The sequence below is a fragment of the Peromyscus maniculatus genome, chromosome 3 (assembly GCF_049852395.1).
Source record: "Peromyscus maniculatus bairdii isolate BWxNUB_F1_BW_parent chromosome 3, HU_Pman_BW_mat_3.1, whole genome shotgun sequence".
Lineage (NCBI taxonomy): Eukaryota > Metazoa > Chordata > Mammalia > Rodentia > Cricetidae > Peromyscus > Peromyscus maniculatus.
In genome coordinates, this window is record NC_134854.1 from 168,578,410 (window position 1) to 168,595,936 (window position 17,527).

Here is a 17,527-nt window from a genome sequence, read left to right on the forward strand (position 1 = left end):
TCCAAATTGCTGAGGAAACAGAGGTCACAACGAAGTGGCTGGTGTTCTGCTGTAGTGAATATTACAGTATTTGGGGAGAGGTCATCTGGCAAATAAGCCAATGAGAATATAAACTTAAGTGATATTACAGAAGCTAACAGAGCAGGGCAGACACTTATGTTGGCCAGAGAACATTGTCCTTCCTAAAAAAGCTGAGTGTTTGAGTTAAGATTTGAATGTATAAAGAATAAACTTGCTAAAGTCTAGTGCAAGGGTATTCTATTCGGAGAAGAGCAAGTACAGAGGTCCTGAGGTGGAAATGAGCTTGGCATGCTCCAGATGACCTAGGCTGTCATTATGAAGAAGGAATAGATGTGAGACAAGATTTTTCTCATATAGGCCTTAAATTGCAATGAAGGGTTTGGAGAAATTTAAATATAAAAGATGTAAATACATAAAGCACAGTTAAATTTTTTTAATATATGGCTCTTACTATATTGCTTAGGAAAGGACCACAGACAAACCTGTTTATTGAAAACCAATCAAATAAGAGATATAACTGCTAAAGAAGCAAGATCTCAGGTCTTTTGGAGTTATTTACTTAGATGGTAGGAAGAATGACTTGGTAACATGCACTTTCATTTTGAAACCATCTGTAGTGACTTCATAAAACTGCTTTTTAGTAATCATCACTTAAGTTTTAAAATCCAAACCTAAAGTCCTGTTTGGGTTCTGTACTTGACAAGGCCTGAAACAGTCATGCTATGCCTGTGGCTTACAAACAGAATATATATGCAAATGTAGACGACAAGAAGTTATTACATAGCACAAGCACAGGCTATATACTAATTATTTTTAAAAGTTGTTTTCCTTATATTCCTTGATCTCCGAGGACAGCATTTGATGGTTACTCCTGGCCCTGCTCATCCTCTCTGAGCACCCAGTGTTTCAGTGTTCAGCCCTCAGCATCCTCCTAGATGATTTGTACTATATGCTCAAGGACTTCCCCAGCTGAGTTCTTTGTCCTTCTGAATAAGGAAGTTGTTGCTTCAGTCTTTAGCTAGTCTCCAAAACCACAAGATAGGACCTGATGATGCCTCCAGCATCTGAAAGTTAGGGTTCAGCTTGAAAGCATCTCTCTTCTGATGATGTTCACTTCCTGACTACTACATAGTAATTTTCTTCACGGGGATCTTGAAGAGCACTCCAATAGCAATCTTACTCAGAATGCCTACTCAGTGATGTCCTCAGGTAGTCTATCAGTATTGTTGGGTTTTATATCATCAAGAACTTCCTTCAGGCCAGCACCCATTAGAGCTCTGGTGGTGAACAGTTCTCTGTGTCCACATAAGGCTCTGGTGCTTCTGCAGTCTTCCATTGCGCTTGTGTGTACCAGGACAGTCATGAGACCAAAGGGGGAAATACCTCAAGAAAATCCCATGAGAGAACACATCTATGACCGGGTGTTTTTAAACCCCTGCTAATCCTACCCCCTGTACTTTGCCCCCACTGCGTCACAACCACCCAAAACCAACAGGAAATGGCAGGACAGGAAACTGATAACTTCTACTTATTAGAAGTTTCATATCCTTGCCGGGCGGTGGTGGCGCACGCCTTTAATCCCAGCACTCGGGAGGTAGAGGCAGGTGGATCTTTGTGAGTTCGAGGCCAGCCTGGGCTACCAAGTGAGTTCCAGGAAAGGCGCAAAGCTACACAGAGAAACCCTGTCTCAAAAAACCAAAACAAAAAAGAAGAAGAAGAAGTTTCATATCCTAACATTTCATACTGTACTGCATTTCAAGCTAATCCCTAGCATCTTAGTTCTTAAAACACACAAGCATGGAAAGCTGGTATTCTCCTACCATGATTCCAAATGACTTAAACTCACATAACACAGGAAAGCTAGCCCTACCCAAGACTCACAGAGCTAGCTTCTGTACAACGTGAACTACTCTCGATAGTTCCAGTAGCCTGCAGGAAGGACAGTGGAGAGCAGTTAGTTGACCCCTATCTGCCATGTGTTAAAGTGGAAGGGACTGTAACGTTCTGGCTAAATGAGTGTGGGGGAAATGGACACTTCAAAACATTTTTACAAAGCATTAATGAGAACAATCTAGACTGAAAACCCAGAAGTGAGAAAGGAATACACTAGTAAGCAGCAACCTTGGGTACACACAGAGGAGGCAGCAGATGTGCTGCAGATGTGGCTAGACAGGGACAGAAGGGTGTCCACTGGCTCAAGTACCTAACGTCCAAAGCCATCCTGGAGGCAGGAGCCCACAGCACACAGATTTACTACTGAAGATGCTCAAACCAGACAGCAGTTAAACTTACTGAAGGATCCCCTGCCGCGGTGCAGCTCAGCTCTTTCTTGGCAACCAGGTAAGGGGGCCCAGACTTGAAATCCCAGGACTCTATACGCTGAGGTAAGAGAATTGCAGTAAGTCAGTGTTAGCCCGAGCTACAGTGTTCAAGGCCAATCTGGCTTACAGAGTGAGACCCTGTCTCAAAAGTATGAAAATAACAACGAACGTCCTAACTGGGTTGATGTGAATAATCTCTTGCTAGCTGTCTAGCAGAAGAGAACAGCACTGCCATCTCTGGCAAAAGCATGTCTACTGTTCGGTCTCCACAGTTCTTTTCAACACCATGCTCCAGCACACAAATAGTGTTCGGCAAGCCTTAGACTCTCTCCATAGCACCCAGGTTCTGTGATTTGGGGAGTTTGCTTGCTTTTCAGCATTTCAGTAGTTTTGTTTTTTAAATTACATTTATTTACTTGTCTGTACCGTGGGGGTGGTAATGGATGTGTGTGTGTGGACATCCATGTTCATGCCATAGTGCACGTGTGGAGGTCAGAAGGAACGTGTGGGAGTCGATACTCTCCTTCCACTCCATGATTCCTGGGAGTTGACTCAAGTCATCAGGCTTGGTGCCAGGCACCTTCGCCTGTGGAGACAGTTCACCAGTGTTCAGGGTTAGTTTTTAATGAGTCAAAAGAAGTAGCTTATAAAAGACTCAAATGATAAAATTCATAGGCAGGCTTTTAAAAAATCAGTGCTGAAAAATGTTAAAGAAATTAAGGGGAATGAAACAAAAATGATTTAAAGTGCAGGACTCAAATAGAGAAAGAGAATTAAGAATTCAGAGAACGAGTTCTGTAGACTGATGACAAATCTCCAAAACAAAGGTAGACTTAAAAGTGCGCCATCACAGAAGAAGAAGGGGGTGTGTAAAGCCAAAGATAAGCTAATGCCAACAGAAATTATCCAAACGGAGGAATGAGGGAGAAAGGAATAAAACATGAAACTGAATGAGACTCAAGAAGCAAATGCAGAGCTATTCTAACTTGAAGTCTTGCAGTGGGGAAGTGAGGAGTGGAAACGAGACAGGGAAGAAGAAATATTTGAATAGATGCCACTAAGAATGTGACAAGATTGATTTTTAAAATGTCAATTTACCTGCTAACGCATCTTAGTCAAAGCCAACCAGTGTAAAGAAAAGGACCTAGAACATGGCTAGAAAACAAATATAAAGAGAGAAATCTTTAAATGAAGCTTAAGAATGAAAAGATTATACTCAGGAAAGCCATTGTAGGGATAATGTGTGAATTCTCCTTAGAAACAATAGAAATCACCAGATGATGTAATGATACCTTTAAACACTGCTTTAAAATCATCCTGATTTTAAATAAAGTTAATCTATTAAACTCTCATCTAGACTCTGGAAAAATGGACCTCCATCATCAGAAGTATCTGCTGTAGGAAGCATTTGTTTCCTTCATACTTTTCTATAAGGAGAAACTACTATTATTTAAACAGCACAGCTGAAAAAAAAATTACAAAACAGGGTAACTCCAGTAGAACCCATGCTCTGTGAGAACAGGAACCTTGGATCCCACTACACCTCAGGATCTTAACAATGATATAGATTAGCTCACTCATACCACTAATGTGGCAATGCTTTTCCAGTAGTAATTTACATTGATATTGTAACTCTGAACAGACTAGAAAGAAAATAAGAGAAACAATTAAACAATTAAAAATCATGGCAATTTACCCCTTTAGGAGTCATGGTTGAGTTGGTTCTTCCCTGGACTTGAAGCTAGTCATGGACCAGCTCCTGCATTCTCAAAGACAGTGCAGAGAACAGTAATGGCCTCTTTTGTTTTCTTTTCTTCTAAAGCCTTTACTATTTCTTACAATTCAGACACAGAAAGCTTTTCCTTTCAGAAAAATCAAATTAAAAGAAGCATTCATGTCAGATTTAGAAACAGCTCTTTTCTCTTAGTGCTTAAGTATGTACTGCAAATCAAAAGAATATTGGAGTGAGGGGCTTGGAAGCCTCCCAGCAGGAAAAGTGTTTGCTGCACAAGCATGAAGACCTGAATTCAGATCCCCAGCATGTATGTAAAAAGCTGGTCTTGGAAGGATGCGCCTTTAATCCCAGCACTGGGGAGACAAGAGCTCTCTAGCAAGCTAACCCAGCCCATTGGTGAGCTCCAGTTTCAGTGAGAGACCCTGTCTCAAAAAGATGGAGAGAAATCTAGGAAGACACACAAATTCCACCTCTGGTTTCTACATATGAATGCATGGGTACAGGCTCCTGTATGCATATGCGTGCGCGCGCACGCGCGCACACGCGCACGCGCGCATGCACACACAGAGAGAGAGAGAGAGAGAGAGAGAGAGAGAGAGAGAGAGAGAGAGAGAGAGAGAGAGAGAGAGAGAGAGAGAGGAGAGAGAGAAGAGAGGGGTGTGTAACAGTGAGTAGGACACTCAGAGGTCATGGTAATTCCTGCGTCTTACACAGGCCTAAACTCTGCTGAGGCTGACACCCAAGCTTTTGTCAGACACAGCCGGAGAGCAGCAAGTGCAGATGATGGTCAGGCTGGTCTCTTCCCATACACTGAAGTTCAGCAAGCCTGGGCTAAGTGTCCTTATGCACAGAGGAGGATTCAGTTTGTTGTGATGGGAATGAAGCTCTTCCCAAGTGTTTGCTCTGTCTCTTCTGATACAACTGATGACTTGACATTGGTATGGAGAACTTTCTAAGCTCCATGCCCAATTACAAGTACTTCTTTCAGGAAAGCAGTGTCTTACCAATTGAAATACTAAATGACCCAAAGGAAAATATTTTACAGTGATTAATGTAAATCCACATTTTTCTATTCATTGATATTCTCTCTCTCATCTTCTCTCTCTCTCTCTCTCTCTCTCTCTCTCTCTCTCTCTCACACACACACACACACACACACACACACACTCTCTCTCTCTCTCTCTCTCTTTCTCTCTCTCTCTCCACCCCTATCTTCTCTCCCCCACCCCACCTTCTAACTATGATTCTTAGAATCTGAAGTATTCTGGACACAAAGGTATCATTTTCAAATGGAAAAACACAAAGACCATTATTCCTTACAATTCCTTCTCCTCTAACAGATATTTCAAGCTGAGCTGAAATGCAATTTAACTCCCTCATGTAGTTGTTTTCTTCACAAATTAAAAAATTGTTTAAGGCAATTGATTTCCTTCAAAACAATACAATTCACAGTTTTTTCTCCCTATTCTGGGCATGATGTTGAGGGATGGGGGAGATAGAGGATGGAGAGAGAGAGCTCATTACATTTACCAATAGTATTAGAAAACAAGCTCAGCCTAGGGTCAACCTGAATCAATCATAAAACTGTTATTATTTTATGTTTGAGACAAAGCCTCATGTAGTACGGGTCTTAAATCTGCTATATAGCCGAGGCCGGCTTTGAGTGCCTGCTCTGTCTCCAAGCCCTTTTATCTTCTATGAGAAACACAGCTGCAGATGAATGCTTGGGATACTCTACATCCCTGTGCTGGCTGTTGTCCTCTGCCACTCTTCCCTCCGTGACCCTCCAAAGAAAACCTGTCTGAACATCATAAACCCCCCTAGTCAGTTTTCCCATTGCCCTGTGTAGAGAACCAATCTTATTTCAGGCACACTGATATTTTGACTTTTTGATTACTAAAGAGGAATTATTCTAATACTTGTTCAGTCTTTATTCAAGACTATTAACAATAGGTGAGAGTGAATTCAAGTTCATATAAAAATAAAGACAAGTGAGTATTTGGAGGCAGAAGGGAGGAAATGGAAGGTTAATAAAAGGGAGCTGATTGAGATATCAACAAGCATGATGTGGGAAAATGAACCTCTTTAGATGTCAAGAGTGCCTAGCAACATTTGTTGCTGAGACTACGTTCAGAGGACCCTCACTGAAACATGGTCAAGGGCAGAGTCTTTGAAGATTCACCCACTCCTGAGGCTCACTTGCAAAGCATTAGCTGTGTAAATCGCCAGGACCTGAATTCCATTCCCAGAACCCAGGATAAACATCTAAGCATGGTAGCGTATGCTGTGATCCCAGCCCTGGAAAAGCAGAGACAAGAGAGCACTGAAGCTTGCTGGCCCGCCAGCCTAGCCTCAACAGTGAGTTCCAGGCCATGAAGAGAAATTGTCTCAAAAATCAAGCTGAGAAGCTCCTGGTAAATAAGAGCCAACGTTTACCTCTGGCCTCCACAGACTTTAGACGCTCCTGCGAACACAGGTGCACCTGCATGCACACATTCACACAAAGAATGCAGGAGGCAGTGCACTAAGGTTTTAAAGTCTGGAATAGCCAGGAGGCAAGGAGCAGGGTTGATCTCTGTGAGTTCAAGGCCAGGCTTATCTACATAATGAGTTCCAGGCCAGTGAGGGCTAAATACTGAGACCCTGTCTCAAATAAATAAATGAATTAAATAAATAAATTTAAACTGATGAATATAAGATTCCTTTTTTATTCATATGCTATTATAGATGGCTGTCACCAGCTGACACCTCTGAATGAGATCTTTTAGCAGAGTCTCTCTCTCTCTCTCTCTCTCTCTCTCTCTCTCACACACACACACACACACACACACACACACAATTGTCCAAAGGAGACTTAGGACATCTGAACTCCAGTGGATGGCAAACATGCTTAAATACTGATATCATACTAATCATTTGCTGCCCCCTGTCCCAAACCATTTATAGAAATTGACCTCTTTAATCTTCCCAGAGTCTTTGGATAGAAGGACTATATATTATTTTCACTTCAGGATTACAGAGAGCTGAAACACACAACTATTACAAAGCTTGTCCAAAATTACCCGATCACAACAGAGCAGGATGTGACTGAAACCTAAGATCATATTGATTGAGAGGACTCTTAGTAGTGCCAGCAGGACTCTGTGAAAAACACACAGGACATGGAAGGGAAGAGTAAAGGGAAATGGGGTGGCCTGCAAGTGTAGGTGTCTATATATTTTGGCACATTTTGAATTCCTTATCTACAAAGTCCAATGTGGTATTTGATAGAGGGCAGGTTATCAGCCCCCTTTTTAATTAACTGAATGACTGGTTGGTTGAATTCATAAGATGACTTATATTCTGTTCTGATCTCTAAAAAGATATGAAGACTCTGTTTCTCAAACCTGGGTGTGCTGAAGGCCGCAATAGCAACACTAGGACCAGAAGGCACTGTCTGTGTGTCACAATAGAGAGAGGATTGCAGGTGTCCATGGGAAGCCCAGCCCACAGAGCCTTCCAAGCTCAGCTGGGGGAGAGCTGGACCTCAGGCAGGGGATATAATGGTGCAATGAGCCATTCTTCTGGAGCCTTGTGGTGAAAGCTGCTGCTCCTGGGATGCTGTGAGAGGCTCTCTGCTCTTTGGAGGTGAATTCAATTCTGTCACATTTCCTATTCAGCCTTATTCTCACCTTCTGGTCTCAGCACAAAGCCAGAGGAGGAAAAAGGACAGAAAGGTAAGAGAGACCTCAGCACATGTGGAGGCTCGAGGTTGCTACGGTCAGACTTGTAGATGTGATAAGCTGAGTGGAGGAAAGGACACCGGTGTCTTCCTCTCATTTGCACATTTCCTGGCTCTCCACCATAGCACAGCAGACCTCACTGACTAATTTTCTGTGTAACAGATGGAGCACTCCACCGTGCTCTCCACTTGTTGAAAATGAATGCTTGGTTCACCGTGTGCTGTGAAGTCTAAGCCAATTGATTGCTCGAAGGTTAAGCATTTGAATTAAAACCAAACTGGAAAGGTTTGCTATGCCTATATGTTGCTGCGCTAATAGGGAGGGGTTCCTAGAGGACAGGAAAGCTGTTGGCTCCAGACTATGAAATGCAGTTCTGCCATGAGAAAATGTGTGCTACCAAGGCTTCCTTTTGGCACATCTGGGGCACATTTAGAGTCTGAGGGTTTTCATATGGGATTTAAACATAGATTAAAGAAGAGATCTTAAGAGCTCCAGGGAAGAATATGATATTTCAATTTCATTTGATCATTTTATTAAATTTGCCTAGAAAAAAAATCAATTAAAGGTCAGAACTTAGTTTTCATATCCAAAGTACAGATTATACATTCCAGCTTGTATCTGACAATGGATTTTTTTGTCTTTTCTTATTAATTAATCAAGTTCAAAGTACTCAAAGGCTGGTTGCTCTTACTCTGGTGGGTATGGGGAAATCAGAACAGACTTCCATTTCATAGAAATTTCACTTATAAGCCATCCCACCTCTCTGTAGGACATGCCTGAGTTCTATACATACCACCGTGGTAACTGAATAAACTCAACAGTAATTAGTAATCTTTTTTTTTGTTTTGTTTTTGTTTTGTTTTTCGAGACAGGGTTTCTCTGTGTAGCTTTGTGCCTTTCCTGGAACTCACTTGGTAGTCCAGGCTGGCCTCGAACTCACAGAGATCCACCTGGCTCTGCCTCCCGAGTGCTGGGATTAAAGGCATGCGCCACCACCGCCCGGCCTCAGTAATTAGTAATCTTAAAAGTCTGTCCTGGGTTTAAACTGCAGAGAAGAATTGGCATTGTGAAATGAAAGATGTTTGACCATATGGGACAACTGGAGTGTGGCCAGTCATTGGTCAGCTTCGTTGCCTGAGTTCCTTCACCTGTACAGACGATGCCTGCCTCAAGGGTTGTTATAGGACTAAAACAGGATGGTCTGTAGATATATTAGCAAGGGGCTGGCACAAAATTGTCTAAGCTGCCACTGCAAACACTAGAATTGGGGGGGGGTGCTTTTGATCAAAGATTAATTTGCAGGATAGCACCAATTACATAATGTTCTAAGTAATTAATATGAATCTTTATTCAATTTGAAACCTGGGTGAAGGTCACTGGGCTCTCAACAGTACTGTTTCTTATGGGAGTCTGTCTCAAGGCAGGGGATGTAGTCAGAATCCATGGAGATCCCTGGCCTTTCTAATGACCCAGTAAGATATCAAAACAAATGCTGATGCAGAAATCCATTGTCAGAAGTTAGCAACAGCCCTGGCAGTCCCTCAACCCACAGCTTTGCTCAATCAATGTCATTTTAATGTACCTTCAGGTAACTTCAGTCCTTATTTTGCTCCAATTCCAAAAGCAACTATGGTTTCTTTCATTTCCAAACTGACTAACCATGCATGGAGGTGAAAGTTCACACCCTTCGCCCTGCTCTCTCCGCTGACTTACACAAGGTCCTTAGCCCTCTGGGATGAGCAGTGTCTGCTGCCACCTCCTGAAGTTACTGCAAGGATTGTATAAGACGATGATGCCATGGTGTAGGAGACATTGCGTATACCATAGCAAGAGCTCAGCCATTGCAACTGCCCTTATTATTTCATTTTTGGGAAGATATTTGCACTGAGAAATTAGATGTCACTCTGATTTTATTATATAGTTCTTTTGACTCACAGAAGGAGAACTGGGAGAAAGAATAATCTGATGCCTTATTCCAAAAATCTAGTCAAAACCTCTGTGCTTTCATTAATTTAGTAACATAGACTCTGGAAACCTTCTTCCGTTAAACTTCCTGTGAGAAAGAGAGGAGAGTAGGGAGAAGGGAGAGAAGAGGGGGGCATATGTGAGCTGCACAGAGGCCAGAGATCAGCAGTGAGTGTCTTCCTCTACCACACAGTGCAGCTTTCTCATCAATGGACTGGATATTCCTCGTATTTACAGCATTTTCCCCAGGCTTTCTGTACCATCCTTTTTCTAACAACTTCTCTCTAGCAGTGTTACAACTTTTTGTTTTTTCTTTACAGTTTTTGTCTACCAATCAATCCTTTTTTTAAAAAAAAATAGGTTTTATTAGCCAAGGAAATGTCCTAACAGCATTCACTTGGCTAAGTAGGATGTGAGCATCACCCCACTCAAGGAATTGTAATGTTGCACTTAGTTTCCCACAACAATTAAAATCTGTCCTGCTGTAGACTTAAAACTAGAACAGAATAATATCCAAAACCCACATACACCTTATTGTCCTGGTTCACTTCATGTTGCAGGGATAAAACACTCTGACAAAAGCAACTTAGGAGATGAAGGGTTTCCTTGGCTTATACTAAGGACCACAGTCCACGACTGAGGAAGCCATGGCAGGAACATGAAGCAGAACCATGGACAAACTCTGTTTTTTGGCTTGCTGTCTGGTTCTTGCTCAGCTAAGCTTTCTTACACAGCCCAAACCCACTACCTAGGGATTGTACCATGCGCAGTGGGCTGGGCCATCCCTCATCAATCATCAATCATCAGCCATCAGTCAGGACAACCTCTCATAGATATGGCCGCAGGCCAACCTGATCCAGGCAATGCCTCACCTGAGATTTCTTCTTCCCAGGTGACTTAGGGTTGTATCAAGTTGATAATAAAAACTAATGAGCACAATTGGTACACTTTGCTAAAGTCAAAAATAATTAGCTTCTTTAAAAAACCATTTTTATTACATTATTTATGTCTGTGTGTATGCCATGCACATGTGACAGAGGACAACTTGGTAGAGTTGATACTCTTTTTTTACCTTCACAAGGTTCCAAGGATTGAACTCAGGGTGCTAGGCTTCTGAGGCAACAGGAGACCTTGACCACTGGACCATCTCAGCAACTCTCACACTTGCCCCACTTCCATTTTTTAAGTAGATCTTTTTCAAAACTTACAGTTATTAGTAAGAAAATATATTATTGTTATACCATATATAATAAGATATATTAAGTAAATTATTACCTTCTCAGCAAAAATAGTGTCATAATCTCACACCTGCCTTTGCTGTTGCTTGTCCAATCTCCATGAAACAAACAAAATGAAAGGATTTTTTAAATCTTAAAATATTGGGGTAATATCTTCTGGGAAATAGAATTCTCAGCTTTGCATCTACTTTGAAGATCTAAATTTCAAGTAAGTTATGATTTCAAGTTTTACAACCTGCTATAAAATGATTATTTTTATAATGATTCATCTCACATCATCTTTAACAGTTACTAATATCACTGCAGAGATGTCTCTATCAGCATTCAGTACTAGAATGAAAACCATAAAAGAAAGGGACAGAAAATGCACAGATTTTTTCCCCCTCCATGTACAGGTACTCTGTGATATTGTCTGTAGTTACAGTTTGACTTTCTTTGTGGGTAGATCAACAGTGCTTGTTTTTATTTTTCCTGTGTGTGTGTGTGTGTGTGTGTGTGTGTGTGTGTGTGTGTAGAAATGTGTGGGGGCACATGTGTGTAGGTATGTATATACGTGGAGACCAGAGGCTGATATTAAGAACTATCCATCATTCTCTGTAGCTAGAGTTTTCCTGCCTTGCCCACAGTCAGGACAAATCTTTGTCACCCACCAGTCCCACAGCCACTCAGACCCAATCAAGTAAACAGAGACTTTTATTGCTTCAAACTGTATGGCCGTGGCGGGCTTCTTACTAACTGTTCTTATAGCTTAAATTAATCCATTTCTACATATCTATACCCTGCCACGTGGCTCATGGCTTACCAGCATTTTCACATGCTGCATGCTTGTCCTGGCAGGCGGCTCCAGGCAGTGACTCCTTCTGCCTTCCTGTTCTTTTATTTCTCCTCTCTGTTAGTCCTGCCTATACTTCCTGCCTAGCAATGGCCAGTCAGGTTTTATTTATTGACCAATCAGAGCAACTTGACATACAGACCATCCCCCAGCACAGCCAAATGCAGACCATCTCAGACACCTGCACTTAGGCCTATGGTCCTAATCATCCTCTATGCGGACCTGCTGGGTAAAGCCAGGAGGAACCCGAGAATGGGCTCCCACAGGACATACAGAACATCCCACAGCAATTCTCCCTCCTCATTAAGGTCTCACAATCAAACCAAGTTCTGGGTGATGTGGTTAGTCTGGCTAGCCAGCTTGTCCCAGGGGTCCCCATCTCCATCTCCTAAGCTTGGATTACAGATGGGCCAGCAGAGCCATCAGGAATTTATGTGGGTTTTTGGAGATACAGTCTCTAGTCTTCATGTATGTATAGCTCATGCTTTAACCACTAAATCACCCCTCCAGATACAGACTATTTCTGGAAGCATTTCCCATCCTATAAAAGAGTAAGTTCTAGAACCCATGTGCCATGTGATAAACTAGCTTTGGCTTATTTGACCATGGCAGACTAATTCATACACTCTTCAGCCATCATGAACTGTAGAATTTGCTTTTTGGTCTTCTGATGAAGGAAAAAAGAACAAAGACAAGAGGTGAATTTCCAGAATGAGCCTAGTATTTATTTGATTCATACAAAAGCTCAGGAGGTAAGATTTGGAACTTTCTCTCTCTCTCTCTCTCTCTCTCTCTCTCTCTCTCTCTCTCTCTCTCTCTCTCTCTCTCTTTTCCTTTCAACAGGTAACAGGTCTCACTCTGTAGCCCTAACTGATCTGAAACTCACCATATAGACCAGGCTGGCTTTGAACTCACAGTGATCCTCCTGCCTCTGCCTCCTGAATGTAGTGATTTGAGCCCATCGTTTGGCACCACACCAGGTTTACGTGGTGTTGGGGATCAAGCCTTTGCCAACTGGAACACACCCCAACCTCTATTTTTCTTTTAATCCAAGTTCCTTAGGCAGAAAGCAGCCAGCCTCCCCGGGCTACTCACCTGCTTACCCAGCTCCCATACCACACTTTCTTGCCTCTCTGCTCTGTGATGGCCATGTTCTCCTTTTAGTCTCTGTCTCCATTTTCTACCTGTCTGACCCACTCTTTTTACTATTTATAACTTAACCAGCTTTCTAAATTTCACACATGCTCATGTTACTGCCCTTCCTTATTCCTTTCAAGGGCACACCTAGCCTCCAAGCCAGTTCATCTCTTCATGACATGACCCAGTCACAACTGTTACCTCTTACCCTTCCAAACACAATTACGCACTCTACTTTGGGGACGCCTCCATGAATTGCTCCCCCCACACAGGGTCTGCACAGCCCTGCCTATCCGCTATAGTTATTCACCATCTCTCTCAATGAGTTGTCTTGTATGCCAGTCGCTCTTCACATACTGGTATATTTCACCGCAATAAGCTGAGTATGTGCTTCCCCTGGCGTGAGTGAGTGCAGCAGCACTAACAACAACCTTCACACAAGCTCTCACTCAGCTGCCAGCATTGTTCCGAGTGCTGTGCTTGTATTGCCCCAGAAGGTCCTCACAGCAGCCTTTGCTCACCTCACACAGCAGAAATCAGTCATGCTCCCCTCACTCTCACTGCCCGGTGTCTGCTGTGTAAGGGCCTTCCATAACTGCCCCTCAAATGAATGCCTGGATGAGTGGCCACGGTCCACAAGACCTGGGAAAGATGTTTTCAGGGAAGCCAGACAACAGGAGCAGGCAGAATGGAAACAAAGACTCTGAGTCACAGAGATGACATTGCAAACAATGGCTGGAGTTTTTCACGTGCCTGTTAGAAAATCCCATCATATATGCACTGGAACACACTGGGAAGGCACAGTTGCAGCACTCTGTGTCCTGGAAGGGTTCTCTTACATAGCCTTGCCATTTTCTCACATTCCTTCACTTGAAAGCTATTACTGGGCTACGGCAAGAAGATAGGCCAATAGAAAGTGAGTTTTCCAGTAGTTAGCTTCTTTTCTCCCGAAATGAACCGGAAAACCACTCCAGAGCTTCCAACAGCCGTTAGCATTTTGGGAGTGCTCTGTCTAGGAAGCATCATGCTTCGGGAGGGCCTCTGGGGAGATGTGGGTGTGAAGGGAGCAAATGAAGTAATGCAACATTTCTTGTCAGGTGAAAAAGCACCACTGGCCAATAATACTGTTTCTCAAAAATTGCAGCAAATTCTAGGCTATGTTAAAAAGGAAGAGGCCTTCCTGGGGGAATCAGGCTTCTAGCGGAGGGCATGGCTTGTGGGACAGGTCTGCCTTATGACGGTGACATTGTATAACATTCAAAAGAACTGTCCTCAATTTCTTGAAGCACCAAAGTGTATCCTGAGCCAGATAACTGGGACATAGGTAGGAAAAGCAGAGATTCTGGTTCTGCTGATCACTTAGGTTTTAGTTTCTGGTTTGGGAACTACAAATTAGAAATGCCTAACATTCTGAGACAGGATAATTAGAGCAAGAAAACGCCAGCCACATTAAACTGAAGCCAGACTGTTACTTTCAAAGTTGGATCTTCTCTGATCACATGGAAAGAAACCTCTTTGCTGCCTTGTCTTAGTGCATTTACACCATAAAGGTTTACTTCTGTGCTTACAAGTGCAATCAACATTTCCTTTGGGTCTGAGAACACCTGAAGAGCTCTAAACACAAGAGAAAAGTTCTGTTAAGTTCACCATGATGGAGCTGCGGACTAGCTCAGTTAGTCGAGTGCTTGCTGAGTGTGCCCAGGAACCTTGGATTGGATACCTAGCATGATCTAAACTGACTGTGGAGGTGCACACGCTGTGGAGGCAGGAAATCCAGAAGCTCAGAGTCATTCTGAGCTACAGAGTGAGTTTAAAGCCAGCCTAGACTGGTAGAGATCTTGTCTCAATAAACAATAGCCACAAAGTCTGCCCTGAACTAAGCAAGGAAGCTATTGAGACACTACCTTCTAATTGGAAGTGTGATCTGCAACTACCAGGGTAAAGACTGCTTTTGTGGATGCAGTGATAGGTTATCTGCCTTTCTGCTGGGTTGGTATTTGTGCCAACACAAAAGCAGTAGCAAGGTAAAGCTTACCACAAATTGACACAATGACTCCAGACTGCACCCAAAGTCACTGTCTGTCTATCAGAGGACTTCCCTTAAGAAAGTCTTTGAAGTAGTTTAAAATAATGTATTTCTGCCATCATACCGAGCTATGATGTTACTGTTCACTGTCAAGTTGACTGAAGGTGGAATCACCAGGGAGAACAGGTCCCTGGACATGCCTGGGAGACACTACCTTGATTACCTTGATTGATGATCACAGACTTGGTTATGGGTGGCTCCTTTCCCTAGGCAAGGAACACTGGACCATTTAAAGTGGACAAAGCTAGCAGAGCTTGTGCACACGTGCATGCATTCATCCCTCTTTGTCCCCGGGTTGTGGATGCCATGTGACCAACTCCCTCAGCTTTCTCCTGCTGTGACTTCCCTGCTTTGATGGCCTGTAGCCCAGAACTGGGAACAGAAGTAGACCTTTTCACCCTTAAACTGTCTTTGTCAGAGCTCTCTCGTCTCACAGGACACGAGACACACAGAAAGTTTCAGCAGCATAGCAAGCTTGGATGCAGGCTTCCTCCGATATTCACCCAACATAGGCCAGACCCACTTCATATGTTCTGCGAAGGATTTTTCCCCATATTTCTGAGGATTCTGGAGGTGTCGTCTCCCTCTGAATTCTGCTTCCCTGGGCTTCTTCCTCTCTCTGCTGCTTTCTTGTCCACTTCCATGACAGACCCACCCTGTTTCTCAAGACTCCCACTGACAGAAATGTATTCTGGAAGGTATGAGGTAGCAGAGAGTGCGTACACCACAGAACGAGGACTATTTCAATTAAAATTTTGTCTTCTGTGTCCAGCCACTTCATCCACCACCAGGTTTTTCCATGAGAATAACCTGTTCCTCAGAGATGGCTTCTTCCTTTACCTTCAGGTGCCCTTGCTCCTCTCTGGGGTGAAGCTAAGTATGATGCTTATTAACTTTGCACTGTTGGAAAGGTAACAGGGCTGGAGAGATGGCTCAGGAGTTAGGAGCACTGGCTGCTCTTGCAGAGGACCCAGGTTCAAGTCCCTGCATACACACAGCAGCTCACAACTGTCTGTAACTCCAGTTCCAGGGGATCCAGTGCCCTCTCTGGCTTCTGAGGGCACTGCACACTTATGGTACAAATACATACATGCAGGCAGAACACTCATACACATGATAAATATTTTTTAAATGATAATTAAAATATCATGAGTCTAAAATATGTATTTATTTAAAGTGCTAGAAATGCCACTGTCTGTAATTATTTAATTCTGTGTATGTGGTGTATACACATATACATGTTTATTTGTGTGTGCATGCTTATATGAAGGCTGAAGGCTGACTTCAGGTTTGTTCCTAGTCACTCTTCACCATTATTTTTTAGAAAGGCACTCTTGCTGAACCTGGAGCTCACTGGTCCAGCTGGACTGGCTGGCCTACAAACTCTAGGAGAACTTGCTTCCCCCTCTTCCAGCCCTGAGTTTACATCTCTGTGCCTGACTTTTTACAAGGATGCTTAGGATCTGAGTTCAGGTCATCACACTTATAGTGCCAGCACTTGACACACTGGGCCAACTCTCCAGCCTTAATTATTTCAATTTTTAACTGACATACAAAAATCATAAAAGTTTACCATGTAATGTTCATACATATATTTCCCTACATACTGCTTTTAAGCTGGTCAAATATTTATCTCTTCAGATGATCTTTGGGGCAGAAATTCTCCAAATCCCTTGTCGTTTTTGAGATGAGTCTGTGGCCGTTGCCTGCCAGTCACCCACTGTGCAGCTGAACCCCAGGGCTTCTGCGCCTGACGTCACCTGGGTACCCACTGAGCAACCTCCCCACACCCCAACTTTCCCCGGTCTCCTGAGCGTCTGGTGATGTCTTTACCCTCTCACTGTTGTTAGCTCTCGCCTAACATGGGACTATGCACCTTTGGTGCCTGATTTATTTCATGTAATAGTATCTATTTCCACTTATAGTATGGCAATGAGAGAATTTCGTTCCTTTTAGGTGCAATGATATTCCCTCGTGTGTAATACCACCATTACATTGTGTATTCATTGGCAAATGGTTGTTTCCATTTCCTGACTGTTGGGAGAGCTGCTTCAGAGAATGCCAGAGTGAAGAAGCCACTTTGTCACACTGACGTCATTTCCTTTGGGTGGATCATGCAATCATCCTACTTTAATATTTCCAAGAGCACCCATAAACACCTTCCACGTGTCTGTCTTGACTCACAATCCTTTTCTTCCACATCCTTGCCAACATCTGTCATTGTAGCATTTACACAATAGCTCTCTGCTGGACTCGGGTTCTACCTTGGGATTATAACTGCCATTTCTCTACTGACTAGTGATGCTGGACCACTTGTTCCTATGTCTCTGGCCATTTGCATGTCTTCTCTTGAGAACCTATCCTGTTTTGAGACTTTGGACATTCGCCTTTTTGCCCACTGTCTATTTAAAGTCTGGTTCTGACTTCACAGTGAGGTGTATGTGTCTACACTTCTTGCTTGTCCAGGCCC

General features: G+C 43.0%; 1 protein-coding gene across 3 annotated transcripts in view; it reads left to right on the top strand.

The window, feature by feature from the left end:
- The window catches only part of Far2 (fatty acyl-CoA reductase 2), a 123,164-nt gene that overhangs the window by 47,199 nt on the left and 58,438 nt on the right, over positions 1-17,527 (top strand). The window contains exon 1 of one of the 3 annotated variants that reach the window (XM_076568355.1): positions 7,662-7,793. The exons of the other annotated variants lie outside the window; for them this stretch is intronic. The gene's annotated coding sequence lies outside the window, so the exon portion shown is untranslated. Of the gene's footprint in view, positions 1-7,661; positions 7,794-17,527 lie in introns of those variants that run through there. 3 annotated transcript variants of the gene reach the window in all.